The 20695-nt window shown below is 39.9% G+C and overlaps 1 long non-coding RNA gene across 15 annotated transcripts in view; it reads right to left on the bottom strand.

Annotated features, from left to right (window-relative positions):
• Nucleotides 1-20695, bottom strand: part of LOC112657682 (uncharacterized) — a 176008-nt gene that overhangs the window by 114317 nt on the left and 40996 nt on the right. For 9 of the 15 annotated variants that reach the window (XR_007412687.1, XR_004817845.2, XR_007412685.1 and 6 more), the window contains 2 exons: nt 6898-7046; nt 2340-2519 (listed from right to left, as the gene is read on the bottom strand). This is a non-coding gene — a long non-coding RNA (uncharacterized LOC112657682). The remainder of the gene's footprint in view (nt 1-2339; nt 2520-6897; nt 7047-20695) is intronic. The other 6 variants (XR_007412692.1, XR_007412691.1, XR_007412690.1 and 3 more) reach the window with 1 other exon arrangement.

Below are 20695 nucleotides of genomic sequence, written 5' to 3'. Positions count from 1 at the left end.
GGGATCTTTATTAGATTATTTCCATTTCTGGGTGATGTCCATTTTTCCTCTAGGCCAATAATAATCCTGTTTGATACATAGGAATTATGAACTACACTTTGTTAGCCATTATAACCACATTATATAATGACTATAAAATAGAAAGGGAATAGCAGAGGGAAAAAAAACACATATTTTATTATGTATAAGTATTGACTTTACAGGTTTTTGTCTTTACTATAATTCAATTAATTAACATATACTGTATTGTTAGTTTCAGAGGTAAAGGTCAGTGATTCATCAGTTTTATATAGTTCCGAGTGCTCATTACATCAAATGCCCTCTTTAATGTTCATCACCCAATTACCCCATCTCCTACCTCCTCCCCTCCAGCAACCTTCAGTTTGTTACCTATGATTAAAAGCCTCTCTTCTTTTGTCTTGTTTTACTTTTTTGCTTCCTTCTCCTATGATCCTGTTTTTTTCTTAAATTTTCTTAAATTCCACATATTCCATGAGATCATATGATAATTGTCTTTCTCTGTTTGATTTATTTCACTTAGCATAATATCCTCTAGTTCCATCCACATGGTTGCAAATGGCAAGTTTCCTTTTTTTTTCTTTCTAATGGCTAAGTACTATTCCGTTTATATATATATATATATATCACATCTTCTTTATCCATTCATCTGTCAATGGACATCTGGGCTCTTTCCATAGTTTGGCTATTGTGGACATTGCTGCTATAAACAATGGGGTACAGGTGCTCCTTCGGACTACTACATTTGTGTCTTTGGGGTAAATCTCTAGTAGTACAATTTCTGGGTCATATGGTAGCTCTATTTTCAACTTTTTGGGGAACCTTCACATTGTTCTCTACAGTAGCTGTACCAGCTTGCATTCCCACCAACAGTGTAAGAGGGTTCCCCTTTCTCTGCATCCTTGTCAACATTTGTTACTTCCTGACTTGTTAATCTTAGCCATTCTGACCAAGGTAAGGTTGTATTTCATTGTGGACTTTATTTGTATTTCCCTGATGCCCAGTGATGTTGAGCATTTTTTGCATGTGTCTGTTGGCCATTTATATGTCTTCTTTGGAGAGATGTCTGTTCATGTCTTCTGCCCATTTCTTGATTAGATTATTTATCCTTTGGGTATTGAATTTGATAAGTTCTTTATAGATTTTGGATACTAGCCCTTTATCTGATAAGACATTTGCAAATATCTTCTCCCATTCCATAGGTTTCCTTTTGGTTGTGTCAACTCTTTCCTTTGCTGTAAAAGCTTTTTATCTTGATCAAGTCCCAATAGTTCATTTTTACCTTTGCTTCCCTTGCCTTTGGAGACGTATCTAGTGAGAAAATGCTGCAGCTGAGATCATAGATGTTGCTGCCTGTGTTATCCTCTAGGATTTTGATGGATTTCTGTTTCACATTTAGGTCTTTCATCCATTTTGAGTTTATTTTTGTGAATGGTGTAAGAAATTATCTACTTGCATTCTTCCATGTGGCTGTGCAATTTTCCCAACACTATTTGTTGAAAAGACTAGACTGTCTTTTTTCCATTGGATCTTCTTTTCTGTTTTGTTGAAGATTAGTTGACCATAGAGTTGTAGATCCATTTCTGGGTTCTCTATTCTGTTCCATTGATTTATATGTCTGCTTTTGTGCCAGTACCATACCATCTTGATGATTACAGCTTTGTAATAGAGCTTGATGCTTTATAGGCTTTTTAATGCTCTTAGGGATGATGCCTGGATTTCTAACACATTTTCTAGTTGATTATTGCTAGTGTAAAGACATAGTCTAGGTTCAGGATACTTGCTATACTCTCTTATTTATTCTATCAGTTTCTCAATTGATTTGTCTCTTTTTGAAATGTAGATTGATCTTTTCAAGTAATGACTTTCCTTTCTTTCCTTCTAATCATTAAACTCATATATTTCACTGCCTTATTTCACTGACTAGGATTCTAATGCTATGTTGAACAGGATCAATGACAGAGAAAGTCAAGTCTTGTGTCCCTTCTTAAAGGGAATGAATGATAAAAGAAAGATGAACAACTGCAATCTGGCCTCTCCATTTGCCATTACCTTTCCCAAGAGCTGTCTCCCTTAGTTTTAACTACTTGTCATTGAGGTGTGCAGAGGTAGAGAAGAAGGGAAGTTGGGGAAGCCCAGGCCCTGCTCAATTGTTTGCACTTACTTTATTACTCCCCAACTCTCCTAGGTTCAAAGACCACCCTTTTGTTAATCTCACTGATCTGGGCTTCTTGTTTTCTGCCTCAAGCTTAGGCACAGAAGGTAAGAGCCATTCAGGCCTCTTTCTGTACCCATGTTACCTTCCATCTGTTGCTACTCACCCTTCCTAGGCTCTTACTTCAGCTGGAACTCACTCCAGGAACTTTTCCATTTTTTCAATATTTTTTTAGATCCATCATTTTCTTTCTCCCTTCTGTGGTATCTTCAGGATTGGGTTTAGAGTAGGGATCCAGAAATTCCTTCAAGTAACATCTTAAATTTTTGCCATCTGGGATTATTGTCTAAAAATGAAAATAATGGAGATGAAAACTTGGTTGACAATGTAATAAGGAGGTAGCACAACCTGCACAACTACCATGAAACATTATCTATAAAATACTATGAAAGTTGGCTCAAGACTAGAAAGGAGACTAGCACTGGCCCAGACCTCTGCATACCTCAAGCTAAAATAGATTTCCCTAAAATTTTGAGGTTTTAATAAAATCGAGTGTCACAATCCTGTAAGGCACATCTTGATCCTTTGTATAGAGTCAGAATAACAGGGCAAATGGTTGAAGCTGAAAAAGATGTACTCATATTCTATTTATACATCTCTAAAATCCAACTTTTAGTCTATGGGGCTAGATGTTTGAAATTGGGTAAGAGAAAATAGGAAGGTAGCAATGGGCAGATCATACATAAAGATGTCTTGAACACCAAAAACTGAGAGATATATCTCCAGGGCAAAGGAACAAATGAGATGGCATTTAGGATAAACCTAAAACAGAGCTTTAGACTGACGATCTTGGGCCTTCTCCTTCTTCTTCACATTTATTATTATTATTATTATTATTATTATTATTATTATTTTGGATTTTCTTATTTATTAGAGAGAGAGAGAGCATGAGCAGAGGGAGAGGGAGAAGCAGACTCCCTACAATCCCAGGACCCCGGGATCATGACCCAAGCTGAAGGTAGCTGCTTAACTGACTGAACCACCTAGGTGTCCCCCACAACATTTTCTAATATGAAATTCATACTTCTCCAGGTGAAGAATTTCTTGGAGAAATTGCATATCTCCAAGATATGCAATCATCAAAAAAGTACTGACACTGGACCTGTGCATAGAAGTTAGATCTAAGTGGAGAGGAGACAAATAAAAAAGTTATATAACAAAGAAGGTTTTTTTTTTTTAGATTTTATTTATTTATTCATGAGAGACACATAGAGAGAGGCAGAGACATAGGCAGAGGGAGAAGCAGGCTCCCCTTGGGGAACCTGGTGTGGGACTTGATCCCAGGACTCTGGGATCACACCCTGAGCTGAAGGCAGATGTTCAACCACTGAGCAACCCTAACAAAGAAGCTGCGTCCCTAACAAAGAAGCTTTTAAAATGAACACATAATTGAAGAAAGAGTTCAGTATCTCAAAGCAATTACAAATCATATTCCATTCCTCACAGAGACTGTTCCAACAGAGACTGGTGCAATTGGAGTCCCTTGCTGTATATGATCCCAGGTCCATTCTCTTTCTTGAGAGGAAGGGGAAGGAACTTCCTTGCCTAACTCTTGGTTATTAGAGTCTCATTACTTCCCAATGTCAGCCTTTCTGCTCTTTCCCAGGGTATTATGTTTTTCCCATACATGAGCCAGCCACCAGACACTTGAAAGGTTCAAGTGATGCTCACCTCCCATGTCCTCCATTAAATTCTCTTTTGGAAGTGGAAAAATTTTATACAGTAAGTATACTGTATAAAAAATATACATTTTGTGAAATTTGATTTTATATAGGCAATATATAACCATAACTGCATGGATTCAAAAATCAGAAGGATGTTTATATATTTATAGACAAATAGGTATTTTTTTCAATAGCATTTAGTTTTCTTTTTAAAAATCTTTGGTAAAAAAATAAAAAAATAAAAATAAATAAAAATAAATCTTTGGTAAAATTCACCGAAAATTTTACCATTTTACCTTTTTTTTTTTTTAAATTTTCCATCTGACTTTATTTTCAAATACACTTTCTTTTTTAAAAAAACCAATACACTTTCTGCAGGGATGACAAATATCAGTATTAGGAAATCCAATTATACAAAAAATACTACATCTAGTCTGGGGTAGATAGATTTATTTTTTGATAACATACATTAAGTGGCACTAATTACACAGTAACTATAAGGTAACTAACATGAAACCACAGAACTGTAACTCTGCCACAGCTGCATGGACTTGAGCCTTTATGGATAAGCACATTTTCAAAAAACTGGATGACCATCACAGAGCTATGCCAATAAAATCTGTTAAGGAGTAAAGTTCTGAAGTAGGGACTCACCAGAGTACCTTGCAGCTGACAGATGACAGGCAGGACATGTTAGTTATAAAGTAGTTACAGCCTAATTCACAAAAGTTACCAAACATATGGTTCAGTGGCATTAGGCACATTCCCATTTTTCTCCAATCGTCATCACTATCCATCTCCAGAACTTTTTCTTCTTTCCTAACAGAAACTCCACCCATTAAACAATAACTCTTAACTTCCTCTTCCTCTAACTCCCAATAATCACTATTCTACTTTTTGTCCCAATGAATTTGACTACATTTGGCTCCTCACATAAGTAGAAGAATTTAGCATTCTTAAAGTGAATAAATCACATTTTATTTGTTCACTAACATCTACATTCTTGTTCTCCAAACTGATTAGAAAAAGGTTTAAGTTCTAACTGGTTGAATGTAACCATGTTAACAGGGGTTTTTTCTTGGTATCAATAGGTAAATCTCTCTAAGCTTTAAATGTGCCAATACTAGAGAAAATATATTCTGGATGGAGAAATAAAACTGAAGGAGAAAGTTGAGAAAGCAGAGTTATACACCAAGGAAAGAATCACAGAAAAGACTCAACTAACAGAATTGTGTGGCTTTCAGTAGGTTGTGTAGGTTTTAATTTAGTCCATAAGTAAATGTACCAGCTGGCTTGAAACCACAGGATGGACATATTGGTCCTGAACTAGAATAGAAAGTAAGGTATCTGGCTTTGGTTTATCACATGATCTTACTTATAATCGAGAGAAAGAACACCTAGTTAGGTGTATCTTATATTTGATTCTTAGTTAGGAAACTTTCAAATGCTGCAATTGTTAAGAAATATTAAGATTATATTTCTGAGTTTTAAAAATTGGTTCACTGGCTTTTCTTTCTTTTTTTTATGAACTGGCTTTTCATAACAGATAAAGACTTCACAGTTAAAGAGTACTCCAGAATGGCCTTTTATAATTGAGCTTTGTTTAGGCAAAATTCTGAAAGGTATCATTCAGTAATCATCAATCATTTACAGAGTCTTTGCAAGGTTTCAGGCACAGTGCTGGGCACTGGGGAAAAAGATACTACATTCAAATGATTCATGACAAAATAGTGGTAGGTGGGTAAGTGCTAGCTCCATAGATAAATAGAGATGAGGGTGAAGAAAAAAGAGCTAGGAAGAGAGAGACAGAATAAAAACCAATGTGACAAATTAAGAAATCTGGGTAAAGGATGAATAAAAGTTCTTTGTACTAGTCTTACAACTTCAATTCAAAATTACTTTTTAAGGTTGCTACAAAAAGTAACAAAATAGAATGTAAAAGTGATAACTGGTTCATTTAAAAAGTCATGTTGTGGGACGTTTGGATGTCTCATCGGTTGAGCCTCTGCCTTTGGTTCAGGGCGTGATCCCAGAGTCCTGGCTTCCAGTCCTGCATCCAGCTCCCTGCAGGGAGCCTGCTTCTTCCTCTGCCTATTCTCTGCCTCTCTCTCTCAGTGTCTCTCATGAATAAGTAAACTCTTCTTAAAAAAATTTATTTATTTATTTATGATAGTCACACAGAGATAGAGAAAGAGGCAGAGACATAGGCAGAGGGAGAAGCAGGCTCCATGCACCGGAAGCCCGACGTGGGATTCGATCCCAGGTCTCCAGGTTCGCGCCCTGGGCCAAAGGCAGGCGCTAAACCGCTGCGCCACCCAGGGATCCCCTTAAAAAAATGTAAAAAGTCGTGTTATAAAAGGGCTTTCCAACCTCATTTTTTTTAAAGTAATGAGTCTTCATCACAGTAATAGAGATTTAAAGGAAAATGGAGTTCCATAGTAATAGTTTGCAAAATACCGGCTATACTTCCCTCCCAGACAGTCTAGCATACATTTTAGCATATTCAAAGATCAGAGAAGGCCCCCAGGAAATAAAGCCAACTACTATATTCTGTTTAATACAGAATATCCCAATGTATTTGACCATAAAACTCCCTTTTTTAAAGTAACATCTACTAAAATAGAGATTTCAGAAATGCCATTGTAAGATAAGGAACCTTATCTCAATCTGTGTGCAAATTCACTTAGAAGGAGTCTACTTGTAATGCATTATATGTTCCCGAGTTTACACAGATACAGTTCTAGTTGGTTCTTAGATACCTTTGTGTGAAAGTATAGAGGTGTGGCCTTCCTTTAATTAGAAACTCTTATCCTTAATGTGGTATTTATTGAATTTCACACTGAGATAAATAGTTTTTGTTTATGCAATTTCCCAGGACTAATTGCTGAGTTTTTAGAACAGTCTTTCACTAAGCTTTAATGACTACAATTAAATGAACCACTAAGATAAAACAAATTATCAATTCAGCCACCTATTGTGAATTGGTTGATCTTGAATTACCTGACATAAACATGTAAGATGGTTAGCCTTTTGCCTGAGACTGCTAGAGGCAAGATTATCCAGGTAATTTCTCTTTGTTCCCCTGAGTCTTTCCTCAAAATTCCCAAAGAGTAGAAGGTGACTTCAGAAATAGAACATCAGGCTTTTGTCTACAACAGTAAAGAAATTCCTGTTATATGAACTTTCACTGTCTGCTTTGTTAGTAGAAAAGGTTGCAAATGAATACTTTGAGAACACTTTTTCTTTTTTTTTTTTTAAAAAAGATTTAGTTATTATTTTAGAGAGAAAGGAGGGGGGAGAGAGAGAGAGTATGAGGGGCAGAGGGAGAGAGAATCTCAAGCAGACTCACTGCTGAGCACAGAGCCTACTGTGGTGCTTAACTTCACAATCCCAAGATCAAGACCTGAGCCTAAACCAAGAGTCTGTTGCTCAAATAACAGAGCCACTCAGGCTACCCAACAATTTTTCTTTCATAAAAGAAATTACCAGTAAAAAACTTGAATAAGATGTCCTACTTTTTGAGTGATAAAAAACATGTCCTGGAAGTGAATTCAGAGAATACTAAATGCGTATTCAGATGCTACTGATTAACTCCAATAGTGTTTCCTTCTACATATATATTTAGGGCAAATGCCCAATACCTGATCAAAAATAGAAATACTAATCCAGTTTTATAAGGAATAAAATGAATTGTCTCCACAATAATAATGTATATTGCTAGCAATAATGTGATATTATTAATATTATTGCTAGTAATTATAATAATGTAATTGCTAGTTGTTATATATTTTCTAACTAAAGTAGGTTTTTTTATAGGTATACATGTAAAGTCATAGAACAGAATGTGGTGATTTTTTTTAAGATTTATTTTTTTAATATTTGAGAGAGAGAGAGCAGGAGGAAGGACAAAGGCAGAGGGAGAGAGAGAATCTCAAGCAGACTCCCCATTGAGCACAGAGCCCATCATGGGGCTGTATCCCATAACCCTGAATTTATGACCTGAAATCAAGAGTTGGATCTTGGATCTCCATTGACTGAGCTACCCAGGTGTCCCCAGAGTACAATGATTCTTAAAGAGCAAGTACCATCTACTAATGCACCAGTTCTATTTAATAAACGGACCACGTTGCTAAAAAAGTAAGTGTATTAGTGTAAAATATGGTATTATTAAGTAGATAAAAGGAAGAAAAAAGATACAATGCCAAACAGATGGAGCTTCAAAACATCAAACTGTCATATTCTTAATTCGCATATTTCTTTTTTTTTTTTTTTTTTTTAATTTATTTTTTTATTGGTGTTCAATTTACTAACATACAGAATAACCCCCAGTGCCCGTCACCCATTCACTCCCACCCCCCGCCCTCCTCCCCTTCTACCACCCCTAGTTCGTTTCCCAGAGTTAGCAGTCTTTATGTTCTGTCTCCCTTTCTGATATTTCCCACACATTTCTTCTCCCTTCCCTTATTTTCCCTTTCACTATTATTTATATTCCCCAAATGAATGAGAACATATAATGTTTGTCCTTCTCTGACTGACTTACTTCACTCAGCATAATACCCTCCAGTTCCATCCACGTTGAAGCAAATGGTGGGTATTTGTCATTTCTAATAGCTGAGTAATATTCCATTGTATACATAAACCACATCTTCTTTATCCATTCATCTTTCGTTGGACACCGAGGCTCCTTCCACAGTTTGGCTATCGTGGCCATTGCTGCTAGAAACATCGGGGTGCAGGTGTCCCGGCGTTTCATTGCATTTGTATCTTTGGGGTAAATCCCCAACAGTGCAATTGCTGGGTCGTAGGGCAGGTCTATTTTTAACTGTTTGAGGAACCTCCACACAGTTTTCCAGAGTGGCTGCACCAGTTCACATTCCCACCAACAGTGTAAGAGGGTTCCCTTTTCTCCGCATCCTCTCCAACATTTGTTGTTTCCTGCCTTGTTAATTTTCCCCATTCTCACTGGTGTGAGGTGGTATCTCATTGTAGTTTTCATTTGTATTTCCCTGATGGCAAGTGATGCAGAGCATTTTCTCATATGCATGTTGGCCATGTCTATGTCTTCCTCTGTGAGATTTCTGTTCATGTCTTTTGCCCATTTCATGATTGGATTGTTTGTTTCTTTGGTGTTGAGTTTAATAAGTTCTTTATAGATCTTGGAAACTAGCCCTTTATCTGATATGTCATTTGCAAATATCTTCTCCCATTCTGTAGGTTGTCTTTGAGTTTTGTTGACTGTATCCTTTGCTGTGCAAAAGCTTCTTATCTTGATGAAGTCCCAATAGTTCATTTTTGCTTTTGTTTCTTTTGCCTTTGTGGATGTATCTTGCAAGAAGTTACTATGGCCGAGTTCAAAAAGGGTGTTGCCTGTGTTCTTCTCTAGGATTTTGATGGAATCTTGTCTCACATTTAGATCTTTCATCCATTTTGAGTTTATCTTTGTGTATGGTGAAAGAGAGTGGTCTAGTTTCATTCTTCTGCATGTGGATGTCCAATTTTCCCAGCACCATTTATTGAAGAGACTGTCTTTCTTCCAATGGATAGTCTTTCCTCCTTTATCGAATATTAGTTGCCCATAAAGTTCAGGGTCCACTTCTGGATTCTCTATTCTGTTCCACTGATCTATGTGTCTGTTTTTGTGCCAGTACCACACTGTCTTGATGACCACAGCTTTGTAGTACAACCTGAAATCTGGCATTGTGATGCCCCCAGATATGGTTTTCTTTTTTAAAATTCCCCTGGCTATTCGGGGTCTTTTCTGATTCCACACAAATCTTAAAATAATTTGTTCTAACTCTCTGAAGAAAGTCCATGGTATTTTGATAGGGATTGCATTAAACGTGTATATTGCCCTGGGTAACATTGACATTTTCACAATATTAATTCTGCCAATCCATGAGCATGGAATATTTTTCCATCTCTTTGTGTCTTCCTCAATTTCTTTCAGAAGTGTTCTATAGTTTTGAGGGTATAGATCCTTTACCTCTTTGGTGAGGTTTATTCCTAGGTATCTTATGCTTTTGGGTGCAATTGTAAATGGGATTGACTCCTTAATTTCTCTTTCTTCAGTCTCATTGTTAGTGTATAGAAATGCCACTGACTTCTGGGCATTGATTTTGTATCCTGCCACGCTACCGAATTGCTGTATGAGTTCTAGCAATCTTGGGGTGGAGACTTTTGGGTTTTCTATGTAGAGTATCATGTCATCGGCGAAGAGGGAGAGTTTGACTTCTTCTTTGCCAATTTGAATGCCTTTAATGTCTTTTTGTTGTCTGATTGCTGAGGCTAGGACTTCCAGTACTATGTTGAATAGCAGTGGTGAGAGTGGACATCCCTGTCTTGTTCCTGATCTTAGGGGAAAGGCTCCCAGTGCTTCCCCATTGAGAATGATATTTGCTGTGGGCTTTTCGTAGATGGCTTTTAAGATGTCGAGGAATGTTCCCTCTATCCCTACACTCTGAAGAGTTTTGATCAGGAATGGATGCTGTATTTTGTCAAATGCTTTCTCTGCATCCAATGAGAGGATCATATGGTTCTTGGTTTTTCTCTTGCTGATATGATGAATCACATTGATTGTTTTACGGGTGTTGAACCAGCCTTGTGTCCCAGGGATAAATCCTACTTGGTCATGGTGAATAATTTTCTTAATGTACTGTTGGATCCTATTGGCCAGTATCTTGTTGAGAATTTTTGCATCCATGTTCATCAGGGATATTGGTCTGTAATTCTCCTTTTTGGCGGGGTCTTTGTCTGGCTTTGGAATTAAGGTGATGCTGGCTTCATAGAACGAATTTGGAAGTACTCCATCTCTTTCTATCTTTCCAAACAGCTTTAGGAGAATAGGTATGATTTCTTCTTTAAACGTTTGATAAAATTCTCCTGGGAAGCCATCTGGCCCTGGACTCTTGTGTCTTGGGAGGTTTTTGATGACTGCTTCAATTTCCTCCCTGGTTATTGGCCTGTTCAGGTTTTCTATTTCTTCCTGTTCCAGTTTTGGTAGTTTGTGGCTTTCCAGGAATGCGTCCATTTCTTCTAGATTGCTTAATTTATTGGCGTATAGCTGTTCATAATATGTTTTTAAAATCGTTTGTATTTCCTTGGTGTTGGTAGTGATCTCTCCTTTCTCATTCATGATTTTATTAATTTGAGTCTTCTCTCTCTTCTTTTTAATAAGGCTGGCTAATGGTTTATCTATCTTATTAATTCTTTCAAAGAACCAACTCCTGGTTCTGTTGATCTGTTCCACAGTTCTTCTGGTCTCGATTTCATTGAGTTCTGCTCGAATCTTTATTAACTCCCTTCTTCTCTTGGGTGTAGGATCTATTTGCTGTTTTTTCTCTAGCTCCTTTATGTGTAAGGTTAGCTTTTGTATTTGAGTTCTTTCCAGTTTTTGAATGGATGCTTGTATTGCGATGTATTTCCCCCTTAGGACTGCTTTTGCTGCATCCCAAAGATTTTGAACGGTTGTATCTTCATTCTCATTAGTTTCCATGAATCTTTTTAATTCTTCCTTAATTTCCTGGTTGACCCTTTTATCTTTTAGCAGGATGGTCCTTAACCTCCATGTGTTTGAGGTCCTTCCAAACTTCTTGTTGTGATTTAGTTCTAATTTCAAGGCATTATGGTCCGAGAATATGCAGGGGACAATCCCAATCTTTTGGTATCGGTTCAGACCCGATTTGTGACCCAATATGTGGTCTATTCTGGAGAAAGTTCCATGTGCGCTTGAGAAGAATGTGTATTCGGTTGAGTTTGGATGTAAAGTTCTGTAGATATCTGTGAAATCCATCTGGTCCAGTGTATCATTTAAAGCTCTCGTTTCTTTGGAGATGTTTTGCTTAGAAGACCTATCGAGTATAGAAAGAGCTAGATTGAAGTCACCAAGTATAAGTGTATTATTATCTAAGTATTTCTTCACTTTGGTTAATAATTGATTTATATATTTGGCAGCTCCCACATTCGGAGCATATATATTGAGGATTGTTAAGTCCTCTTGTTGAATAGATCCTTTAAGTATGATATAGTGTCCCTCTTCATCTCTCACTACAGTCTTTGGGGTAAATTTTAGTTTATCTGATATAAGGATGGCTACCCCTGCTTTCTTTTGAGGACCATTCGAATGGTAAATGGTTCTCCAACCTTTTATTTTCAGGCTGTAGGTGTCCTTCTGTCTAAAATGAGTCTCTTGTAGACAGCAAATAGATGGGTCCTGCTTTTTTATCCAGTCAGACACCCTGCGCCTTTTGATGGGGTCATTAAGCCCGTTCACATTCAGAGTTACTATTGAGAGATATGAGTTTAGTGTCATCATGATATCTATTCAGTCTTTGTTTTTGTGGACTGTTCCACTGAACTTCTTCTTAAAGGGGAATTTTAAGAGGCCCCCTTAAAATTTCTTGCAGAGCTGGTTTGGAGGTCACATATTCTTTTAGTTGCTGCCTGTCTTGGAAGCTCTTTATCTCTCCTTCCATTTTGAATGAGAGCCTTGCTGGATAAAGTATTCTTGGTTGCATGTTCTTCTCATTTAGGACCCTGAATATATCCTGCCAGCCCTTTCTGGCCTGCCAGGTCTCTGTGGAGAGGTCTGCTGTTACCCTAATACTCCTCCCCATAAAAGTCAGGGATTTCTTGTCTCTTGCTGCTTTAAGGATCTTCTCCTTATCTTTGGAATTTGCAAGCTTCACAATTAAATGTCGAGGTGTTGAACGGTTTTTATTGATTTTAGGGGGGGATCTCTCTATTTCCTGGATCTGAATGCCTGTTTCCCTTCCCAGATTAGGAAAGTTTTCAGCTAGAATTTGTTCAAATACATATTCTGGCCCTCTGTCCCTTTCGGCGCCCTCGGGAACCCCAATTAAACGTAGGTTTTTCTTCCTCAGGCTGTCGTTTATTTCCCTTAATCTATCTTCATGGTCTTTTAATTGTTTGTCTCTTTTTTCCTCAGTTTCCCTCTTTGCTATCAACTTGTCTTCTAGGTCACTCACTCGTTCTTCCACCTCGTTAACCCTCGTCGTTAGGACTTCTAGTTTGGATTGCATCTCATTCAATTGATTTTTAATTTCTGCCTGATTAGCTCTAAATTCTGCAGTCATGAAGTCTCTTGAGTCCTTTATACTTTTTTCTAGAGCCACCAGTAGCTGTATAATAGTGCTTCTGAATTGGCTTTCTGACATTGAATTGTAATCCAGATTTTGTAACTCTGTGGGAGAGAGGACTGTTTCTGATTCTTTCTTTTGAGGTGAGGTTTTCCTTCTAGTCATTTTGCTCAGTGCAGAGTGGCCAAAAGCAAATTGTATTGGGAAAAAGAGAAAAAGAGAGGAGAGAAAGAAGGAAAGAAAAGAGAAAGAGAAAAAAAAAGGGAAGAAAAGAAAAAAAAACGAGAGAAAAAAAAAAAGAAGAAAAAGAGGAAAAGAAAGGAGAAAAAAAAGGGGGTGGGGGAAGGAAACAAATCAAAAAGCAAAACAAAACAAAAACAAAAACAAAAAAAAACAAAACAAAACAAAAAAAAGAACCACAGGGGAGTATCTTCTGATTCTGTGTTCAAGTCCCTTGGCTTCTCCTGGAAGTTGTCAGTCTAGCTGATCTTCTGGGGGAGGGGCCTGTTGTGCTGATTTTCAGGTGTTAGCAGTTGGGGGAGCTGCTGTGCCCCTGCCTGGTGCAGGGCTCAGTGGGGGTTGTTTACCCCGTGAGGCCGCAGGAGGAACAGCCCCAGTGGCGGGGCAGCTCTGGAAACCTGGATTCAGCTCCGGCAGGAACTCCGTCTGCAGGGCCTGGAGGCTCCGGGGCGGGGCCGCTGATGTGCTCAGCTGGGGCAGGAGCGTCCTTGCTGTCCTGGGCCCTCCCGGCCTCTGCCTGTCCCGGGGGAGGCGGGATCCTGGGCTGTGTCCCGGCGCCCTGTGCTCCGGAGCCTGCGCTGGTGGATTCGCGCTCCCGGGCCGCGCAACCCCCTCCGCGGAGCCGCCGCCCGAGCCCCTCCGAGCTGCTCCTGGAACCGCGCAGCCCCCTCCGCACGGAGCCTCTTCCTCTGCCCGAGCCCCTCCGAGCTGCTCCCGGGGCCGCGCAGCCCCCTCCGCGGAGCCGCCGCCCGAGCCCCTCCTGGCTGCTCCGGTCCCGCCGGGTCCCGCCGTGCGCGCTGCAGCCCTTAGGGAGCTCGGCGCACTCTCCTGGGTGCGCAGTTGCTGTTACTGTCCCCGGGAGCCCGAGGGCATCCCCGCCCTCCCGGGTCCTGCTCCACCTCCCCGCGAGCCCCTTTCCCCCGGGAAGGTCGGTGCAGCTCCTGCTCCTCCGGGACGGGGCTCTCCTGTCCTGGGGACACTCGCTCCGGCCTCAGCCCGGCTCCTCGCGGGGCCCCTCCCCCTTGGAGGCCTTTGTTCCTTTATTTCTTTTTCCCCGTCTTCCTACCTTGATAGAAGCGCGAACTCTTCTCACTGTTGCATTCCAGCTGGTCTCTCTTTAAATCTCAGGCCGAATTCATAGATTTTCAGGATAATTTGAAGGTTTTCTAGGTAGTTTGGTGGAGACAGGTGATTTGGAGACCCTACTCTCCCGCCATCTTGCTCCTCCCCCCAATTCGCATATTTCTTTACAGTTCTTTACCACCATGCTCAGCACACTGTGTAAACTGTCATTTAACCATGTTCATTAACTATCTTGATTTCTTTCTTTAACCTTGTGCCTTGGATCATGTGAAATAATGAAAACTAAAAAAAACAAGGAAAGATTAAATGAAGAGAGACGAAGAAGAACCCAGCATTCCCTGTGACCGTTTTTTTATTAAAATATAAAAGGACATAATTTTATCTCTGATGGTGGATTATTATGTGGAAAAGGCTAATTACTTTTTTTTTCTTGGTTAGGCCAAAGGTAGAGAAAATGGGTTTTAATTATTTACACAAGAACTGTAAGGGTTCCGTTAATTCGGTGAAACACTTCATAATCACCTACCATTCACTCATTTAATTCAGAGATGTAGACAACAGCCATGAGCCAGCCACCAGCTTTTACAAAGTTTTGTTGAACAAATCCATGGCCATTCATTATATTTTCTATGGCTGCTAAAACAGCAGAGGGGAGCAGTTGCGACAGAGACTTGATGGTCCACAAAGCCTAAAATATTTGCAACTGGACCCTTTATAGAAAGGGTTTGCAGACTCTTGATTTAAGCAGGACTCCTGATTTGTTATCGCTTAACAAGAGTTTTGCAGAGTCCAAATGGCATTCGTCACGGTGCTAAGACTCCAGCAACAAACATACAGCTATAGTTTCTGTCCCATAGAGTTTATATTCTAGTGGAAGAGATAATTAAACAGCAATGACACCAGCAGTATGATCAAGTCTATAATAGGGAATGTGGCAGGTGATGGGCACACAGATCAAAGGCACCACACCTGGGATGGAGAGGGGTATTTGTAGTAAGGGTGATCCTGGAAGGAAATGATATCTAAACTGAAATCTGAAGGGTAACAGTCAGTCAGGAAAATAAAACCAGAGCTGGGGAAGGTTAGGGGACAAAGGAAGGAGTGCAAGGTAGGTTGTGAGTGTTGCAAGGAGAAAGATATATGTGGAGTCCAATGGATAAAAGAAAGTGTGGCATGAGTGAGGTCTAGTCCAGTCAGAGCAAAGGCTTCTAGCAACAGGTGGTAAAAGAAAAGCTAGAAAAGCAAGCAGAACCCAGATTATGAGTCTTATAAAGATGCCAAGGAAAATGGAAAGCCAGTGAAAAATTTAAATTATGAGATACAATCATATTTGTATTTTAGAATGATCACTTAGACTTCAGTATGGATTTTGGAGGGGAGGAAGGCTAGAAATAACAATTAAGAAGCTATTGCTGATAATGCTGCTATAAACATTGAAGTTCATGTGTCCCTTCAAAATAGTGTATTTACAAATTAGTAATTTTACTAATTTGAAGGGATACATGCACCCCAATGTTTATAGCAGCATTATCAACAATAGCCAAATTATGGAAAAAGCCCAAATGTCCATTGACTGATGAATGGATAAAGATGTGGTACACACACACACATACACACACACACACAATGGAATATTAGCCATAAAAAAGAATGAAATATTGACATTTGCACCAACGTGGATAGAGCTAGAGTATTATGCTATTTGAAAGGAGTCAATCAGAGAAAGACAAATACCATGATTTCACTCATATGTGGAATTTAAGAAACAAAATAAATTATCATAGGATGAAAAAGAGAGAAGCAAAGCAAGAAACAGACTCTTTTAACTCTAGAGAGTAAACTGATTATGACCAGAGGAGAGGAGGGTAGGGAACGGGTTAAATAAATAGGTGATAGGGATTAAGGAGCACATGTGTTATGATGAGCACCACCTAATGTATGGAAGTGCTGAATCACTATATTGTACACCTGAAACTAATATTACACTGTATGTTAACTAGCTGGAATTTAAATAAACACTTTTGAAAAAAAGAAGCTGTTGTAGAGATGGAATTTCCAGTTATAGCCAAGTGAGGAGATTGGCAAATACTCTACCTGAAAAGCAACTATAAAGCTAGAAAGATGGGCAAAGAAAAAAATCATCTTTCACGTCTGAAAATTAATAAAAGCATTCAATAATCTGAGAAGCATTTATATATGAAAAGCTGCTTAACTTCCCAAGTAGGAACATGGGAATCTGTGCACTGGACTTGGGCCACCTCCCTCCCAACTCTGGCTCAGTTGACAAGGAAATTTTCCAGGGTAGGGCAGGTCACAAGGACCAGCAGCTTCTCCCAGCTTCTCCCAGACTCCCAGAAGGGGTTTGCTCAGTGTGGCTGGAGGTGGGGGGGAAGGCCAGTGGTTATTGGTAAAAGTGACAATCACAACAGTAGTTGAATAGGAAAGGCTCATAGCTCTGCTAGCCTGAGTATGTAGTCATTGTTGAGAAGGCATAGTTCTTGCTCGGCTGTGTGTATGTGCCACTTATACTGGAGAAAACCCAAAGGAGTTGTGATGCCTCGCTGACCGTGAAGCTGAGCACGTGTGCATAGGAGACACAAAAGGGCCCAGCAGAGAGTAGAAGCCTGGGCATACTTGAAAATGGCATGAACTTTGAATATCGCCTGCTTTACCCTTGTACATATTTACCCAGCAGAGAACAGAAGCCTTGCTGGCTTGACGTGGTTGAGGACTACCTCTATCCAACCTCTGTCTAAACAAAGCAATGTAGACACAGGGGTGACTTCAAAGAAGGGTAAAAATAAAAACAAGACTATTAAAAAAAAAAACTAAAAATCATGAAGCAGAGACATCAGCAGTGACAAACCACAGAGGAGACAAGTTTCACAGATCTTGCCAGGTAAATCACTTGACAGTGAGAGAAACAAAGGAACAACAACAATCTTCGGTGGGCAGAAAAGTCAGAATCCAGGGTTGCTTGAAATGTATTATCTGAAATGTCCAGATTTCAACAAAAACTGCCAGACACAAGGAAATAGGAAGTGTGACGCAGACTCAGGAAGTAAAGGAACCAATAAAACTTGCCACATGTTACTGAGTTATGTGCTTCGCCAGGTCACATCCTCTAAGAAGCAGACCAAGAGGAAATAAGACAGGCAAGAGATTCACCAGTGGAAATGCTTATTAAGGGGAAAGGGAGCAGAAATAGATAGGAAGGGCCTTTGGGCCCCGGTCAGGTCTGAGACCTATGAAATGAGAACGGGAAAGGAAGGATTGGCTAGAGAGCCCCTGGTCTGCAATGCAGACCGACAGAGTCTCAGCTATAGAGGAGCCCAGTCCTGGGCTGTGGTAGCCACTCTCAGTGACTGCCTAGGAGTAGCCCAGGGGAAGTGTGGTCTCAGTGTGACGAACAGACGTGAAGATGCTGCTGCTCAAACAGACCATTTGGCCTTCCATGATACATCCACGCCTGCATGCCCACTCCCAGCTGCCTCTTCCTTCTGGTTGGCTCTCCTCTTCTGCTTGCATGAATAACTCAGGCCTCTCCACCTCCCCTGGCATTAGCCATCTCTGGGCATCTCTAGTCTTCTAAGAGCACGTTTACCTGATCCCTAGGGCCTCACCAGAGCCCCAAAGTCAATGAATTCTCATATAACTGTTCTTTTGTTCCAACCCTTTTGATCAAGGACCCTCTAAATCTAATTCCAGGGGTAATTCCCTCATTATTTTCTTTTAAAGGCTTTATTTTTTTTAAAGTAATCTCTATACCCAGTGTGGGGCTCAAACCTACAACCCCGAAATCAAGAGTCTCAGGCTCCACCCAATGAGCCAGTCAGGTGCCTCATAATCCCCTCATTCTTAACAGTATATGCTAGCTAATTCTTATAACTCTTTTTAAAAGAGTATAGTTTCCTCCTTCCCTTATCAGGCCAAACTCATCCCTGCCAGGTGATGCAAAGATTTAACCCTGATCATCACTCTGGAAGCCAGGACAAGAGGCGGGAGCAACTCCTGAGGGGGCGCCTGTTACCTTGCAGGGGGAAGATCTCTGTAAAATCAACTTCAGGCAGGAGGAGTGAGAGCTCCTACCAGAGAAAGGAGACCAGCTTCAAGCCCTGAGTTTTCAGGGTCCCAGGCTTTGCCAGCCAAGGCCTTGACCTCAGCATGAGAGACCTGCCTAGAGTCTGAACATTTAAACATCACCAGAGTTCTGTGACTCTGTCATAGCTTCTTTCTATTGCTCAGCTGTTTTTACTCTTCCTTTTTAGAAGATAAAGATCTCTTCTTAAGCTGTCAGAGGCCCTCTGGCTCGCACACTTAGCCTTTAATGGTTTGTTAACTGCCCTCAATTTCTCATTATCCCATCAAAGGACATCAACATAGCTTATTAAAAATAAGGCAATTCTACTCCTTGTAGGCATTACTCCCTGATGTATTTCACATACCAGAATCACTGTATTTCTCTCTAGTGGGACATTTTCTAAAAATCTTCAGCATTTGGGATCTTGCCTTGTGCCACAGACTATACCATGTCCTCCACATTCTAATCAAGATAGGCTCCTTTATGCCAGCCTGCAAGCAAGTGAGCCAGTCAGTCCCAAACCCATCTTACTGTTGGTTTTCTCAGACCCAACTCTTGGTATGGCCTGTGTCAGTTTAGGTCCTTCACAAAACCGGCACTGAGGGTAAGCCACGCAAGAAATTTCCTGGGGCAAGGATGAAAGGAAGGGAGCAGGAGTAGGGAGGGAGAACCATCAGACTGCAATGCAGTTCTATCTCCTGCAGAAGGAGAGAGGTAAGGAAGGATTGGGTGGGAAGAGGCTCACCTCTGTGGATTGCAGAGAAAGTCTCAGCAGGGCTGATGGAGGGCCCCAGAGAAGACTGCCTCGAGAGGAGTCCCAAGACAGGAAGGCATGGCCCGGCTTGAGTACCCACATCATGCTCCATCATTGGCTGAGTCATTGGCTGGGAGTCATGGACTAAGACGCCTGACTTGGGTATGAGTGCCATGTGGCTCTAGGTGAGGCAGCTGGAAAGTGTCAGTCAACTGTGATCCTCAACAGGCCTACTGTGATGAAGTATACTTCCAAACTCTACATGTGTTCTCTGACAGTGTCTCTGAGGATCCCCAGACTAGAGCATTTGCACAAATGTCTCCCTTTATTTTAAATTCCTATGCCTGCTTAAGGGATCTGTCCCCTCTAATGATCTCACTGCTTCTGAAAACCTAAATGCACTCTTGGCACTTATGCCCCAAATTTGAAGATCTCACTTCATTCCCCAAAGTGGTATGTACTATCGCAGTGCTATGATAGGTATCTAACAGATGAAAGATTTGGTGATGATGAGGAAGATTCCAAGAGAGAGACATGAAACACTTATATTTTAATTTTAGATGCTATCATTCCTAAAGTCCGCTGATCTTTCTCTGCTACAAGGAATCTCTTACTGGGCTTTCCCATCCTCCCTCTCCTCCATTTGTCTCTTCCTGAGAACTTTTCCCCATCTATTTCTTATTTCAGTCTCAATTTTCAAAATTCTCCTTCTCCTGGGTTATCCAAAGAGGGAAAAATCATCAGTATTCCTGTGTTTTTTATTCCTGCATATAGTTTGTGGACAGATGTTTGTCTTTTATCTCAACTACTACCTAAGATGATGATCTGGAGTCTAATTGGGTATAACCAAAAAAGGGTTAATAGGGTGTTTTTATTAAGTATTGTAGTCAATCCCAGATTTCTGGTATGTTCTCATATCTTGGTTTGGCCATTCTCACTATGTTTTTATTTGCTAATAAATTATTAAAAACTCAATCTTAGATTAAATGGAAGGTTATGATAGACCTCATGAAAAGATACAAGAAAACAAACAGCCATAAGCCACAGACTTTTCTATGCTATCCTCATCTCAAGTTCATTTTCCAATCTATTGGTATTTTCATCTTTGAAGGAGGTAACATTCAGTAATGGCAAATGTACATAAAAAAGACTACATATCAATTTATGAACAGATGTAGGCATGTAGCCAACATGTATAAAAGGAAAATGTTTTAGGGAGCTGATTCTTTGATGTGTATGTTCTTTTATAAGAATTTTTCTTTATCTCTCCCATAAAAATGGAGCCTAGTTCAAAGCACAATCAGTCTTTCATGGTAAGGACAATGGATGGAAGCAATTTGAAGCAAATGCCCTTTGATTAAATAGATGACTATTTGACTTCTTAATAAATAATCAACATCAAAATAAAAGCCTAGATCTTTTCAAGTTCACATGGCTATGGTTTATTTTAGCAGAATTAAAATGGTATATGCACTTTGAACTCTACAGCTTAAATATTTTTAGAAGACTCCTTGGAAATGATTTTAAAATAACCCAACATTGTTC

This window comes from Canis lupus, chromosome 8, assembly GCF_003254725.2.
Source record: "Canis lupus dingo isolate Sandy chromosome 8, ASM325472v2, whole genome shotgun sequence".
Classification (NCBI taxonomy): domain Eukaryota; kingdom Metazoa; phylum Chordata; class Mammalia; order Carnivora; family Canidae; genus Canis; species Canis lupus.
The sequence above is the reverse complement of the archived record's forward strand: the minus strand, read 5'-3'. Positions and strand labels throughout refer to the sequence as shown.